The following is a 15,595-nucleotide window of genomic DNA, read 5'->3' as shown; positions in this document are numbered from 1 at the left end:
GCGCTAACATAACCAAAGAACGCTTTTTACTGGTCACATGGGCAATGCTTCCAGAGAGAGTATAATCCCCTACATCCTTAAGCAGATGGCCGAGCATAATGGCTGGATCACTGATGCCAACCTACAGAGCACACCACACACCTGCTGAGAAGGGGAAGCACAGGGATCCTCCCGGGGCTGCTCAGATAGAGAAAATGAAGTAGTGGTATTTTTGTGCATGCAAATATTTCCAGTATGTTAGTCATTTTCCACCTGGTTTTTTTCTTACCTGTTATGATTCATACATTAGCAGCTAAAAGATTAATAGGGTTCTTTCCTGCTGTAGGAAATGTTCTAAAGCCTTCTGATGAAGCAGAGATTTTTGGAACAATCTTCTAACTCAGTTTGTATTTAGAAATTGTCGAAGCACAAAAACAAACCCTTATCATGTCAGAGGCTAGTATTAAAGAAAACTTTCAAGATAAGGCTCTTGAAAAACAAAGAAGCCTTATTTGTTGTTATTGCTGTTTAGTCGCTAAGTTGTGTCCGACTCTTTTGGGACCCTGTGGACTGTAGCCCACCAGGCTCCTCTGTCCGTGGGATTCCAGGCAAGAATACTGGAGTGGGTTGCCATTTCCTTCTCCAGGGAATCTTCCTGACCCAGAGATAGAACCCATGTCTTCGTTACCACTGAAGCACCAGTGAAGCCCAAAGAATCCTTATATTCCATGGTAAATTCCAATTCATTTTTTAAACACCTTAAGATAGACATTTGCAAATAATTTGCCATTAACATTTCATTGAATGCTCAACTTGTCACCTAAGAAGTTTTATGAATAGTGTTTTCAAGAACACAGTAAAGTAAGTAGATAAGGATGACAGAATTCCAGCCAATATTCTCCTGACCTCTTCCAAAGAAGAATAAAGCCAAAGGATTATAAGCCCTTTTGCCTCATACTTATTATAATAATTTGTGTTAATATTGTTTGTGATGGTGATGGTTTTCTCATATTTAAAAAAGCAGTTATTGCCTATTAAGAACAGCTGTTCTTTAGCAAAAATATTGTTTAGACAAGATTTGATTTTAACATTTCAAGTCGTTAGATAACCTATGCTTTTTACTATATGTTAATTAGACTATATTCAAACATGTAGATAAGTTTTTTAAAGTACTCCCCCTAAAATTATTCCTATTTACCAAATTCTCACTTACCCTTGCCATTATGATTAAGTATTTAGTGGAAATAAAAATCAATACTACAAGTTGAAATAAGGAAAGTATGTAAAATACACTAAAACTCTTGCATGCTTTGGTTCAGTCGCTCAGTCATGTCTGAATCTTTGCGACCCCATGGACTGCAACACGCCAGGCCTCCCTGTCCATCACCAACTCCTGGAGCTTGCTCAAACTCATGTCCATCGACTCAGTGATGCCATCCAAACATCTCATCCTCTGTTGTCCCCTTCTCTTCATGCCTTCAGTCTTTTCCACCATCAGGGTATTTTCCAGTGAATCTGTTCTTCGCATCAGGTGGCCAAAGTATTGGAACTTCAGCATCAGTCCTTCCAATGAATATTCAGGACTGACTTCCTTTAGGATGGACTGGTTGGATCTCCTTGCAGTCCAAGGGACTCTCAAGAGTCTTCTCCAATACCACAGTTCAAAAGCATCAATTCTTCGGTGCTCAGCTTTCATTATAGTCTGACTCTCACATCCATACATGACTACTGGGAAAACCATAGCTTTGATGAGACGGACCTTTGTTGGTAAAGTGATGTCTATGCTTTTTAATATGCTGTCTAGTTTGGTCAAAGCTTTTCTTCCAAGGAGCAAGCGACTTTTAATTTCATGGCTGCACTCACCATCTGCAGTGCGTTTGGAGCCCAAGTAAATAAAGTCTGTCACTGTTTCCCCATCTATTTGCTATGAAGTGATGGGACTGGATGCCATGATTCTTGGTTTTTGAATGTTGAGTTTTAAGCCAGCTTTTTCACTTTCCTCTTTCACTTTCATCAAGAGGCTTTAGTTTTTCACTTTCTGCCATAAGGGTGGTGTCATCTGCATATTTGAGGTTATTGATATTTCTCCTGGCAATCTTTATTCTAGCTTATGCTTCATCCAGCCTGGCATTTCACATGATGTACTCTGCATTATCAGTTAAATAAGCAAGGTGACAATATACAGCCTTGATGTACTCCTTTCCCGATTTGGAACCAGTCTGTTGTTCCATGTCTGGTTCTAACTGTTGCTTCTTGACCTGCATACAGGTTTCTTAGGAGGCAGGTAAGGTGGTCTGGCATTCCTACCTCTTGAAGAATGTTCCAAAGTTTGTTGTGATCTACACAGTCAAAGGCTTTGGTATAATCAATAAAGCAGAAGTCGATGTTTTTCTGGAATTCTCTTGCTTTTTAATGATCTAGCGGATGTTGGCAATTTGATCTCTAGTTCTTCTGCCTTTTCTCAATCCAGCTTGAACATCTGGAAGTTCATGGTTCTCATACTGTTGAATCCTAGCTTGGAGAATTTTGAGCATTACTTCACTAGTGTGTGAGATGAGTGCAATTGTATGGTAGTTTGAACATTCTTTGGCATTGCTCTTCTTTGTGATTGGAATGAAAACTGACCTTTTCCAGTCCTGTGGCCACTGCTGAGTTTTCCAAATTTGTTGGCGTATTTAACGCAGCACTTTCACAGCATCATCTTTGAGGATTTGAAATAGCTCAACTGGAATTCCATCACCTCCACTAGCTTTGTTGGTGGAGATGCTTCCTAAGGCCCACTTGACTTCACATTCCAGGATGTCTGGCTCTAGGTGAGTGATCATACCATCGTAGCTATCTGGGTCATTTAAGATCTTTATTGTATAGTTCTTCTGATGTATTCTTGCCACCTTGCATGCTTACTACTTATCTTTATCTATTTTGTTGTGTTGGGTCTTAGTTGTGGCACACAAGATCTTTGTTGCATCACGTGGAATCTTTCGTTGTGGCACAGATTCCCTAGTTGTGGCACACAGGCTCAGTAGTTGCAGCCCAGGCTCCAGAGTGCACAGGTTTAGTTGCCCTGCACCTGTGGGATCATAGTTTCCTAATACACAGAAACAGCAAATTTATTAGTGTTTGCCTATGACCATGGGCGGGGTGGCTGGAAAATAGGGAATGACTTTTAGTAGTTATCAGGGTTTATTTTCAGAATGACAAAAATGTTCTAAAATTGATTATAAGAATCACTGCATATACTTGCGAATATCTTAAAAAACACTGATTTGTATACATTTTAAATGGGCGAATTGCAAGGAATGTGAATTATAACTTGATAAAGTTGTTATTTTTTAAGGGAAAAAAAGGTAAATCATGAGGACCCTTCATGTTGTGCTTTTATGATCATACCCGCCTTCTTCCCACCCCTCCCAATCTTCTTTTCTATTTAGTGGCAATGGCTACTTTGCCTTCTATTTCAAAATCCTGCTATTTAAAAAATGTTACATAAGTTAAGGTCATACACAAGGTAACCTTTTGGGATTAACTTTTTTCACCCGACATAATTTCTTGGAGATTCATCCAAGTTGTTACATGTATCAGTAGTACATGCAGTACATGTACTACTACATATAGTAGTCTGTTTATACCAATCCCAAACTCCCAATTTATCCCTCACTCTCAATTTATCCCTCGCTCTTCCCTCCTAATAACCATAAATTTGTTTCCTATATCTGTAACTCTTTCTATTTTGTAAATAAATTCATTTGTACCAATTTTTGTTTCAATTTGCATTTCCTTGATGGATAGTCTTGTTAAACACCCTTTTCTGTGCTTTTTTGCCATCTGTTTATCCTTGTCAGTGAAATGTCTGTATATGTTTTTGCTCATTCTAATCAGACTGCGTTTTACCGTTGAGTTTGTGATGCTCTTTCATTGTTTAAAATACTAGTCCTTCTACTGTACAGCACAGGAACTCTACTCAATATTCTGTAATAACCTATATGGGAAAAGAATGTGAAAAAGAGGGGATATATCTATAACTGATTCACTTTGTTGTACACCTGAAACTAACACAGCATTGTTAATCAACAAGCCAATGAAAATTTTAAAAATTAAAAAATAAAACACTAGTCCTTTGTTGGATAGGTGTTGTATTAGCGCCAGGGCTGCTGGAGCAAATCACCACCAACGGTGTGTCTTAAAACAATGGAAATACTGCCTGGCAGCTCTAGATACATGAAGCTCAAAGGGAAGCTGTCAGCAGGGTTGCTCTCCCTCTGGAAGAAAGGCTGTCTTCTGCCTCCTCCAGCTTCTGGTGGCTGCGGGCGTCCCGCGCTCGTGGCCCCTGCCCTCTCTCTGCTCTGTCCTCCCCTGGTCTTCTCCTCTGGGTGTTTCCCTGGCGGCTGCGTCACTCCAGTCTCTGCCTCCGTCTTCACGCCGGCGTCTCTTCTCTGTACGTATTTGTCAAAGTTCCCTCAGCTTTTTTCTTACAAGGAAAATTGGGTGCATTTAGGGCCCACCTGGATGACCTAAATAATCTCCTTATCTCAAAAGCCTTAGTTTAATTACATCGACAAAGACCCTTTTCCCAAATAAAATAACATTTACAAGTTCCAGGCATCAGGATTTGTTATTTTTAAGTAGCCATTATTCAATCAATCATGAGTGGTTTGTAAACATATTTCTCCCAGTCAGTAGCTTTTTTAAATCTTTTTAACAGAGATTTTAAATCTTTTTAACAGAGACCCATCTATTTTGGCACCAACTGAAGAGTCCTATATGCAAACACAGTCATTACAGGAGGAAATGTAGGCTGGAACAGAAGTGGAAGAAAATTTATTTGTGGCCTCTTTAATGTGTGAAGCCCTTGACAGCAAGTGGGCAAAATAGCACAGATAAAGCTATATTTTAAAAGGCAAAAAACCCTATTAACTTTGTCTTTTGTGACTTTGGGAAGTGATGACAGCCATCTTGCTCTGGCTTTAAAATAGCAAAGGAGTTAAAATCAAACTGAATCTTGAGGAACAAACTAACAGTACTTCTAGATGGATTATGAACTGGAGAAAATCTATAGTTATAAAAAATGTTAATGCAATAATCAATGAAATTTGCATACAGGTTGTAGATTAGGTAACAGTATTGTATCAGTGTAAAATTTTCTGATTTTGATCATTGTGCTGAAGCATGTAAGAGGTCATTTTTTCCCTAGAAAATACATAAGGTTTTTTAAAGTTTTATTGAAGTACAGCTGATTTACAATGTTGTGTTAATTTCTGCTCTACTTGGTGGCTCAGATGGTAAAGAATCTGCCTGCAATGTGGGAGACCTGTGTTCGATCCCTCGGTTGGGAAGATCCCGTGGAGAAGAGAATGGCAACCCACTCCACTATTCTTGTCTGGAGAACACCATGGACAGAGGAGTCAGGTGGGCTACAGTTCATGGAGTTGCAAAGAGTTGAACACGACTGAGCGACTTTCACTTTCACTTTTTATAGTTGATTTACAATGTTGTGTTAATTTCTGCTGTATAGCAAAGTGACTCAGCTATACATTATATATATACACATCCTTTTTCATATCCTTTTCTATTAAGGTTTACCACAGGATACTGAACATAGTGTCCTGTGCTATGCAGTAGGACCTTGTTGTTTATTCACTCTATATAAAATAGTTGAAAGTGAAAGTGAAGTTGCTCTTCACTTTCCCAACCCAGGGATTGATTCCGGGTCTCCTGCATTGTAGGCAGACGCTTTACCGTCTGAGCCACCAGGGAAGTCATAAAATACTTGAGGGCTTCTCAGATGGTGCTAGTGGTAAAGAACCTTCTTGCCAATGCAGGAGACATGAGTTTGTTACCTGGGTTTGGAAGATCCCCTGGATGAGGGCATTGCAACCCACTCCAGTACTCTTGCCTGGAGAATCCCATGGCCAGAGGAGCCTGGTAGCTACAGTCCATAGGGCTGCAAAGAGTCTGACACGACTGAGTGACTTAGCACAGCATACATATAATAGTTTGCATCTGCTAACCCCAAACTCCCAATCCAACCCTCCCCCACCACCCCTTCCCCTTTGAAACCACAAGTCTGTTCTCTTCCTCTGTGAGCCTGTTTCTGCTTTGTAAATAAATTCCTTTGCATCGTATCTTGGTGGTTTGACCTGAAGCAACCTTGCCCTGGAGTCTGCAGGCTCTATGGTAGGGCTAATGGCATCCTCCAGTAGGGTTCCCCCCAGTGAGCAACTCCCAGGACTGCAGCTGCCAGTATCTCCATCCGTGTGGTGAACCACTGCCAACCCACGCCTCTTCAGGAGACTCTCCAACACTAGGAGGTATGTTGGGTTCAGTCTCCTGTGGGGTTACTACTCCTTCCCCCCCGGGTCCTAGTGAGCCCAGGATTTTGTGTGTGCCCTCCAAGAGTGGAGTCTCATTTCCCCCAGTCCTGTAATCCAACCCCACTGGCCTTCAACATCAGATTTCCTGGGGGCTCCTAGTCCCTTTGCTGTATCCCCAGGCTAGAAAACCTGACGTGGGTCTCAGAACCTTCACAACAGTGGAAGAACTTCTTTGGTATTATTGTTCTTTATTTTGTAGATCACCCACTTGCCGGGTGTGGGATTTGACCTTATTATGATTGTGCCCCTCCTGCCATCTGGTTGCAGCTTCTCCTTTGCCTCTGGATGAGAGGCATCCCAGCATCCTCCTGTCCATGGTTGTTCAACAGCTAGTTGTGATTTGGGTGCTCTCTCAGGAAGAGATGAGCACACGCTCTTCTACTCCGGCATCTTGAACCAATCAGCTCTAGGGCACTTTTATAGTATTTTAGATTCCACATAGAAGGGATATCCTATGGTATTTGCCTTTCTCTGCCTGACTTAGTAGGATCATCTCTAGGTTCATCCATGTTGCTGCAAATTTTCATTCTTTTTATGACTGAGTAATATTCCATTGTATATATGTACCACATCTTGTTTATTCAATCCTCTGTTGATGGACACTTAGGTAGCTTCCATGTCTTGGCTATTATAAATAGTGTTTCTATGAACATTGAGGTACATGAGGTATCTTTTCTAATTATAGTTTTGTCTGAGTATATGCCCAGGAGTGGGATTTAAGTGGTAGGAGAACCATGCCTCTAATCTACTTTTAAATGGAGTAAATCTGTTTCCAGGTGGAGGCAGGAAGGTAGATCACTCTCCAAAAAGGGTTTAAAACCCAAGCGGTCAAGAGGGTGAGTAGCCGAAGCCACTAAGTGCCCTAGAATCGGTGGCTTATCTCAGTGGTTCTAAGATTTGACTGAATCACTTGGAAGCTTTTAAAAATCCCTAGTGTCTTAGCATCACTGCATCTCTCTACTCACCTAATCAAGATATCCGGGGATGGCCCTAGAAGGTAATATCCCCAGGTGATCCCAACGCAGTGTTTGCCGATGAATGTCTTAGAGTTTTGCTCCTCAAAGTGTGCTCCGTAGATCAGCGACAAATAAGCAACATCTGGGAACTTGTTAAAACTACAGAATCTGGGACCTAACCTCAAATATACTGAGCCAGAAGCTGCATTTCAACAAGACCCACTGGTGGTATATGTGCACTTGCTTCCCTGGTGGCTCAGCGGTCAAAGAATTCGCCTGCAATTCAAGACGCCTGCAGAATTCCATCCCTGGGTGGGGAAGATCCCCTGAAAGAAATGGCAACCCACTCCAGGATTCTTGCCTGGGCAACGTCATGGACGGAGGAGCCTGGCAGGCTTCACTCCATGGGGTCACAAGGAGATGGACTCAACTTAGCCACTAAACAACAACAAAGAATCTGATGAATATCAGAACTACTCAGAGAACTAACAAACACGAGGAAGAAGGTGAGTCATGGAGACACAGTAAGGTCCGTGCCTGTTTTTGCCATGTTCCCCAGTGAAAGAGTTTCAGTATCCAACAGTCTCAATCAATCTCTTAGGTTAGACAGAACTTACCTTCCCTCTGGGCACAGGTCCATTCTTCCAATCTGACAGGGTCTGCTAACCACCGTCAAAAGGCACACACGCGCAGCTACGGCTATAGGGCTGGCTGGGCGGCTGCGTCCTTCCCTGGGGCCGACTTCCGCTCTTTATACCCCTCTCTCGCGGTCACGTGACTATCACAGATCGGAACCGGAAGGGCCCGCAAAGGTTGCCGGGAGACGACTTTGCTGTTTCGGTGAGATGAAAAGATGAACAAATCTCCCAAACCCAGGGGTCAGTCCAAAGGCAGGTCTCTTGGCGTCATAACCTCAGCGTCCTCATCTACCTTCACACTCTTCCTAGGATTCCGAGAAACGGACTTGTCGGGAGGGTTGGGGTGTGAGAACCTCGAGGAAGAGCCAGAGACTGGGGGAGGGTGCATAAGAAGTGCTTACAGGAGATGGAGCCAATTTCAGGGCCTCTTCAGTTCAATTCAGTTGCTCAGTCGTGTCCGACTCTTTGCGACCCCATGAATCGCAGCACTCCAGGCCCCCCATTACTGTGAAAAGTGAAAGTGTTGGTCGCTCAGTCTGTCCCACTCTGCAGCCCGCCAGGCTTCTCTGTCCGTGGAATTCTCTGGGCAAGAATACTGGAGTGGACCATTCCCTTCTCAGGGGGATCTTCCCAACCCAGGGATCAAACTCAGGCTCAAATCCAAGTTTCTGGAACATTAGTGTGCTCAAACCCAAGTTTCTAGAACATTAGTGTTCTCAAACTTGGGAGGTGGTAAACAGATTACACCTGTGAAAGGACAAGGTATGAGCACGAGGTGTTAACACCTAGGGCCCTGAGAGTCAACTTTAGAATTTAAAAGAAGGCTCTAATACACCTTGGCAAAGAACCGAATTCCTAAATCTCTGGAAGGAAGAAAAAAATGGTTTTTACAGGCAACAGTTGTTACATAACTCAAATGACATTGTAAGAAAAACTTGAGAGTTCAAAATGAGAATTGCTGTTAAACATTGAGCCCTCGAATCGATTTCGTAGATTTGGGGCCACACTTACTTGCCTACTTCTGAGTTCCTTAGGTGAAGGTTGTGGACCAGGTACTACCTAAGAACCCTTCCAATTCACAGTTCCAGTTCTGTGACCCTTTATGGCTGGAATTCGATTTAGTATGCCCCAAGATACTACTGGGCCTCCCCAATGGCTCAGCGGTAAAGAATCCGCCTGCAGTGCAGGTAACATGGATTCTATCGATGGATCTAGAAGATCCCCTGGAAAAGGAAATGACAACCGACTGCAGTATGTTTGCCTGGAAAACCCCGTGGACAGAGAGTCTGGTGGGCTACAGTCCATAGGGTTGCAAATAGTCGGGCACGACTGAGCAAGTAAGCATGTGAGCACCTTAAAAGGAATAATATACTATTTAATGTCCTGCCACTGAGGCAATTTGATAGGATAATCTACAAGTGTCCTGAGTCAACCATATTTTATTTTTATTTTATAACTTTATACTAAATCATGACCAAAGTCTGAAATTATTAAGAAACACTGCATTTCTCTTTAAATTTTTAAAGAGAAACAATATTTAAAACACAAAACTGCTGGAAAATAATGTCAGCATTTTTTCCTGTTATTTCACATTGCACATGAGGCCAGTATACTTTACGGTGTAGCTAACCATGCTCATATAATAACACTCCCATACATGATCTAAAAAATAGTGTGGGGTTTCACAAGTGCGTGGGTATATCTTGCCTATTCTAAATACCATATTCTGGTTGTCATACCTGCTTTGCTGTTTGCCTCTTTCTCATTGTCAGCCCCTCCCTTATTCTGACACATGGTACCAACTTAGTCAAAACTGACCTTTTCTTGGGGTGGGAACAGAGGGATAAATTAGCAGTTTGGGATTAACATATTCTCTCTCTCTCTCTCTCTTCAGTTGCTTGGTCATGTCCAACTCTTGGCAACCCCATGAACCGCAGCACGCCAGGCCTCCTTGTCCATCACCAACTCCCGGAGTCCACTCAAAACCATGTCCATTGAGTCGGTGATGCCATCCAACCATTGCATCCTCTATTGTCCCCATCTTCTCCTGCCCTCAATCTTTCCCAACATCAGGGTCTTTTCAAATGAGTCGGCTCTTCACATCACGTGGCCAAAGTATTGGAGCTTCAGCTTCAACATCAGTCCTTCCAATGAATACCCAGGACTGATCTCCTTTTGGATGGACTGGTTGGATCTCCTTTCAGTCCAAGGGACTCTCAAGAGTCTTCTCTAACACCATAGTTTAAAAGCATCAGTTCTTCAGCGCTCAGCTTTCTTTATAGTCCAACTCTCACATCCATACATGACCACTGGAAAAACCATAGCCTTGACTAGACAGACCTTCGTTGGCAAAGTAATGTCTCTGCTTTTTAATATGCTGTCTAGGTTGGTCATAACTTTCCTTCCAAGGAGTAACCGTCTTTTAATTTCATGGCTGCAATCACCATCTGCAGTGATTTTGGAGCCCCCAAAAATAGTCAGCCACTGTTTCCACTGTTTCCCCATCTATCTGCCATGAAGGGATGGGACCGGATGCCATGATCTTAGTTTTCTGAATGTTGAGCTTTAAGCCAACTTCTTCACTCTCCTCTTTCACCTTCATCAACAGGCTCTTTAGTTCTTCTTCATTTTCTGCCATAAGGGTGGTGTCATCTGCATATCTGAAGTTATTGATATTTCTCCCGGCAATCTTGATTCCAGCCTGTGCTTCCTCCAGCCCAGGGTTTCTCATGATGTACTCTGCATATAAGTTAAATAAGCAGGGTGACAATATACAGCCTTGACGTACTCCTTTTCCTATTTGGAACCAGTCTGTTGTTCCATGTCCAGTTCTAACTGTTGCTTCCTGACCCGCATACAAGTTTTTCAAGAGGGAGGTCAGGTGGTCTGGTATTCCAATCTCTTTCAGAATTTTCCACAGTTTATTGTGATCCACACAGTCGAAGGCTTTGGCATAGTCAATAAAACAGAAATAGATCTTTTTCTGGAACTCTCTTGCTTTTTCAATGATCCAACAGATGTTGGCAATTTGATCTCTGGTTCCTCTGCCTTTTCTAAAACCAGCTTGAACATCTGGAAGTTCACGGTTTACATAGTGCTGAAGCCTGGCTTGGAGAATTTTAAGCGTTACTTTACTAGCATGTGAAATGAGTGCAATTGTGTGGTAGTTTGAGCATTCTTTGGCATTGCCTTTCTTTGGGATTGGAATGAAAACTGACCTTTTCCAGTCCTGTGGCCACTGCTGAGTCTTACAAATTTGCTGGCATATTGAGTGCAGCACTTTCACAGCATCACCTTTGAGGATTTGAAATAGCTCGACTGGAATTCCATCACCTCCACTAGCTTTGTTCATAGTGATGCTTCCTAAGGCCCACTTGACTTTACATTCCAGGATGTTTGGCTTTAGGTGAGTGATCATACCATCGTGATTATCTGGGTCATGAAGATATTTTTTGTATAGTTCTTCTGTGTATTCTTGCCACCTCTTCTTCATATCTTCTGCTTCTGTTAGGTCCCTTTGTTAGGTCTGTTTCTGTCCTTTATTGAGCCCATCTTTGCATAAAGTGTTCCCTTGGTATCTCTAATTTTCTTGAAGAGATCTCTAGTCTTTCCATTCTATTGTTTTCCTCTATTTCTTTGCATTGATCACTGAGGAAGGCTTTCTTATCTCTCCTTGCTGTTCTTTGGAACTCTGCATTCAAATGGGTATATCTTTCCTTTTCTCCTTTGCTTTTTGCTTCCCTTCTTTTCACAGATATTTATAAGGCCTCCTCAGACAGCCATTTTGCTTTTTTGCATTTCTTTTTCTTGGGGAAGGTCTTGATTCCTGTCTCCTGTACAATGTCATGAACCTCCATCCATAGTTCATCGGGCATTCTGTCTATCAGATCTAGTCCCTTAAATCTATTTCTCACTTCCACTGTATAGTCATAAGGGATTTGATTTAGGTCATACCTGAATGGTCTAGTGGTTTTCTCCACTTTCTTCAATTTCAGTCTGAATTTGGCAATAAGGAGTTCATGATCTGAGCCACAGTCAGCTCCCAGTCTTGTTTTTGCTGACTCTATAGAGCTTCTCCATCTTTGACTGCAAAGAATAGAATCAATCTGATTTCAGTGTTGACCATCTGGTGATGTCCATTGTAGAGTCTTCTCTTGGGTTGTCGGAAGAGGGTGTTTGCTATGACTAGTGCGTTCTCTTGGCAGAACTCGATTAACCTTTGCCCTGCTTCATTCTGTTCTCCAAGGCCAAATTTGCCTGTTACTCCAGGTGTTTCTTGACTTCCTACTTTTGCGTTCCAGTCCCCTATAATGAAAAGGACATCTTTTTTGGGTGTTAGTTCTAGAAGATCTTATAGGTCTTCATAGAACTGTTCAACTTCAGCTTCTTCAGCGTTACTGGTAGGGGCATAGACTTGGATTCCCATTATATTGAATGGTTTCCCTTGGAAACGAACAGAGATCATTCTGTCATTTTTGAGATTGCATCCAAGTACTGCATTTCAGACTCTTTTTTTGACTATGATGGCTACTCCATTTCTTCTAAGGGATTCCTGCCCACAGTAGTAGATATAATGGTCATCTGACTTAAATTCACCCATTCCAGTCTATCTTAGTTCACTGATTCCTAGAATCTCAATGTTCACTCTTGTCATCTCCTGTTTGACCACTTCCAATTTGCCTTGATTCATGGACCTAACATTCCAGGTTCCTATGCAATATCGCTGTTTACAGCATCGAACCTTGCTGTACACTCACAACTATACATATCATATAACCAACAGGACCTACTGTATAGCACAGGGAACTATACTCAATACTTAGTGATAAGCTACAATGGAAAAGAATTTTAAAAAGTATATATGTATAACTGAATCACTTTGCTGGACAGCTGACATGAACACATTGTCAATCAACTATACTTACTTCAATTTAAAAAAAAGAAAAAACTGACCTTTTCTCAGTCCACAGTTCTATAGTCTTTCAGCGGTTTGTAGGGCAAAAAAGATCGTATTTATTGGATGAAAGGTTTCCCAAAAGAAATTATAAAGTAGCAACATTAATTGAAATTAAAATTTCTAAGGATAAGCCAAAATGTAAATACTGTATAATATTTTGTGTAACAGAAACAAAAGTTGAATAACCATGCTTCTCATCAAAAATGGATAGAATTGAATGTATGTGATTCAGAAAGTTAAAAAAGTGAAAAGAAAAACTAATCAATAGTAAGTTGTGCACTTACTATTAGTTTTACTTTACAAAAATTGGAGTGAGCGGGTATTGGAAAAGGAGAGGAACTGAAACTTCAGAGTTTCAGAGTTTCAGGACTTTTCATGTAATTTCAAAATAATCTCTGACATTGTTTTCTCTCTCTCTCCCTTGTGCTGGAATAACTGCCATATGACTCTAACTGGTAGTTAAATTAGGGAGATGAAGGGGTTAATAAGGTGAGGCAGCAACATGTGGGAGAAAAAATACAAGAAATCACTTCAAGAAGCTGTGAGACTTTCAATAAAGCACTTAATTTCCCAGATCTACAATTTGAAGGAGATTGAACTAAACAAACCAGTTTTATTTCAACTTTAATGTTTTTATTATTCTTTTAATGGTTATTACATCAACACTTAACACAAAATCAAACTTTGAAATAAAATAGCATAATGTTAGTGACTTGTGTTTACAACATAAAGCCCTAATGACAATGACAGCCTATGACAGTCCTAACAAATGGGTAATGACATTATTTCCCCTAAGTAAAATAATAACTCTGAATCCTTCTCAACACAAAATTCAGATAGTCATCGCTTCATTCATTCGTTCGTTCATTTATTAATTCATTTGTTCATTCATTTATTCATCCAACAAATATTTATTCTCTGCCTCTTCTGAGTTCCACTGTAAAACAAGCTATAGTCAGCCCCTGTCCTCAGAGAGTGTACACATTTTAGAAAAGACAGACATTGATACAAGTAATTACAGCAAGATGAAATGCGGTATGAGAGATGAAACCCTTTTTGCTGTACCTGGTTTAAAATTTAGACTCTTAAGACAGAAGTTTAAGAAAACAGGTTACAGAATTTACATAGTTTCCCAAATAAGGAAACTCACTCACATTAGGTATTTCTGTGACAGGGAGATTATAAATGCTCTTTATAGCTGAGCATATTGTTATCTCAACAATGGAAAAGTTCAATAGGGCTTCCCTGGTGGCTCAGATAGTAAAGAATCCGTCTGCAATGAAGGAGACCTGGGTTCGATCCTTGGGTTGGGAAGATCCCCTGGAGCAGGGCATGGCAACCCACACCACTGTTCTTGCCTGGAGAATCTCATGGACAGAGAAGCCTAGCAGGCTACAGTCCACAGGGTCACAAAGAGTCTGACACAACTGAGCTACTAAGCCCAGCACAGCCGCTGCCGCTGCTGAGTCACTTCAGTCGTGTCCAACTCTGTGTGACCCCGTAGACGGCAGCCCACCAGGCTCCTCGTCCCTGGGATTCTCCAGGCAAGAATACTGGAGTGGGTTGCCATTTCCTTCTCCAATGCATTAAAGTGAAAAGTGAAAGTGAAGTCGTTTAGTCGTGTCCGACTCTTCGCGACCCCATGGACTGCAGCCTACCAGGCTCCTCCATCCATGGGATTTTCCAGGCAAGAGTACTGGAGTGGGGTGCCATTGCCTTCTCCGCCCAGCACAGCACCAAGGTTCAATCATTAAGAGAGAAGGAGTATCAGGTGGGCAAGAGCAGTCTCTGCCTTTTAACAGTTTCCTCATGTTTACTAGCTTCCTCAACTGCTGCTGCTGCTGCTGCTGCTAAGTCGCGTCAGTCGTGTCCGACTCTGTGCGACCCCATAGACGGCAGCCCACCAGGCTCCCCCGTCCCTGGGATTCTCCAGGCAAGAGTACTGGAGTGGGTTGCCATTTCCTTCTCCAGGGCATGAAAGTGAAAAGTGAAAGTGGAGTCGCTCAGTCGTGTCCGACTCAGTGACCCCATGGACTGCAGCCTACTAGGCTCCTCCATCCATGGGATTTTCCAGGCAAGAGTACTGGAGTGGGGTGCCATTGCCTTCTCCAGCTTCCTCAACTAGTAACACTCATTTTCTAATTCTCACTTGGCAATATTCATTTCCATATAATCTTATAAATTGTCCACAGCCCCATGTATACCTTTTCCTCTTTGTTTATAGACTACTATCAGTGTACTATAAATTATTTCACTTGAGTGTGTTAGTCCAGTCAAACTGCCATAATGAAACAGTACATTCTTGGGGGGCTTATAAACAACAGAAGTTTATTTTTCATAGTTCCGGAGGCTGGGAAGCCCAGGATCATGGCAGAGTCTATGTTTAGTGAGAGCTTCCGGGTTCACAGCCGGGCTTATTGCTGTGTCCTCACATGGTGGCGAGGGCCAGGGAGCTCTGTGGGGTCTCTCTTGTGAGCACGTTAATCCTACTCATACGGGCTCTGTCTTCTCCCAGAGACCCCCATTTCCCAATACCATCACATTAAGCATTAGGATTTCAACTATGAATTGGGGAGAACACAAACATTCAAACCATAGCAATAAGTAATTCCTGAGATTTGCAGGAATAATGTACTTTACAAAAGAGATAAGGGGAATAACCACTTTCTATTATGATTAATTACTGCAGAACTT

The 15,595-nt window shown here is 41.9% G+C and overlaps 2 long non-coding RNA genes across 2 annotated transcripts; one reads left to right on the top strand and one right to left on the bottom strand.

Moving 5' to 3' along the window:
• Positions 1-779: 779 nt before the first annotated feature.
• LOC145533075 (uncharacterized) lies at positions 780-8,051 on the bottom strand. Its single transcript, XR_014073797.1, has 2 exons — positions 7,924-8,051; positions 780-3,067 (listed from the first exon to the last, which is right to left on the bottom strand). It is a non-coding gene; the product is annotated as an uncharacterized LOC145533075 (long non-coding RNA).
• A 38-nt stretch (positions 8,052-8,089) lies between these two features.
• Positions 8,090-13,609, top strand: LOC145533074 (uncharacterized). The gene is made up of 2 exons (XR_014073796.1): positions 8,090-8,146; positions 9,839-13,609. It is a non-coding gene; the product is annotated as an uncharacterized LOC145533074 (long non-coding RNA).
• The last annotated feature ends 1,986 nt before the right edge of the window (positions 13,610-15,595 follow it).

Source organism: Giraffa tippelskirchi, chromosome 2 (genome assembly GCF_054371585.1).
Source record: "Giraffa tippelskirchi isolate mGirTip1 chromosome 2, T2T-mGirTip1v1.2.pri, whole genome shotgun sequence".
Taxonomy (NCBI): domain Eukaryota; kingdom Metazoa; phylum Chordata; class Mammalia; order Artiodactyla; family Giraffidae; genus Giraffa; species Giraffa tippelskirchi.
This window is presented reverse-complemented; position numbering and strand designations above follow the sequence as displayed.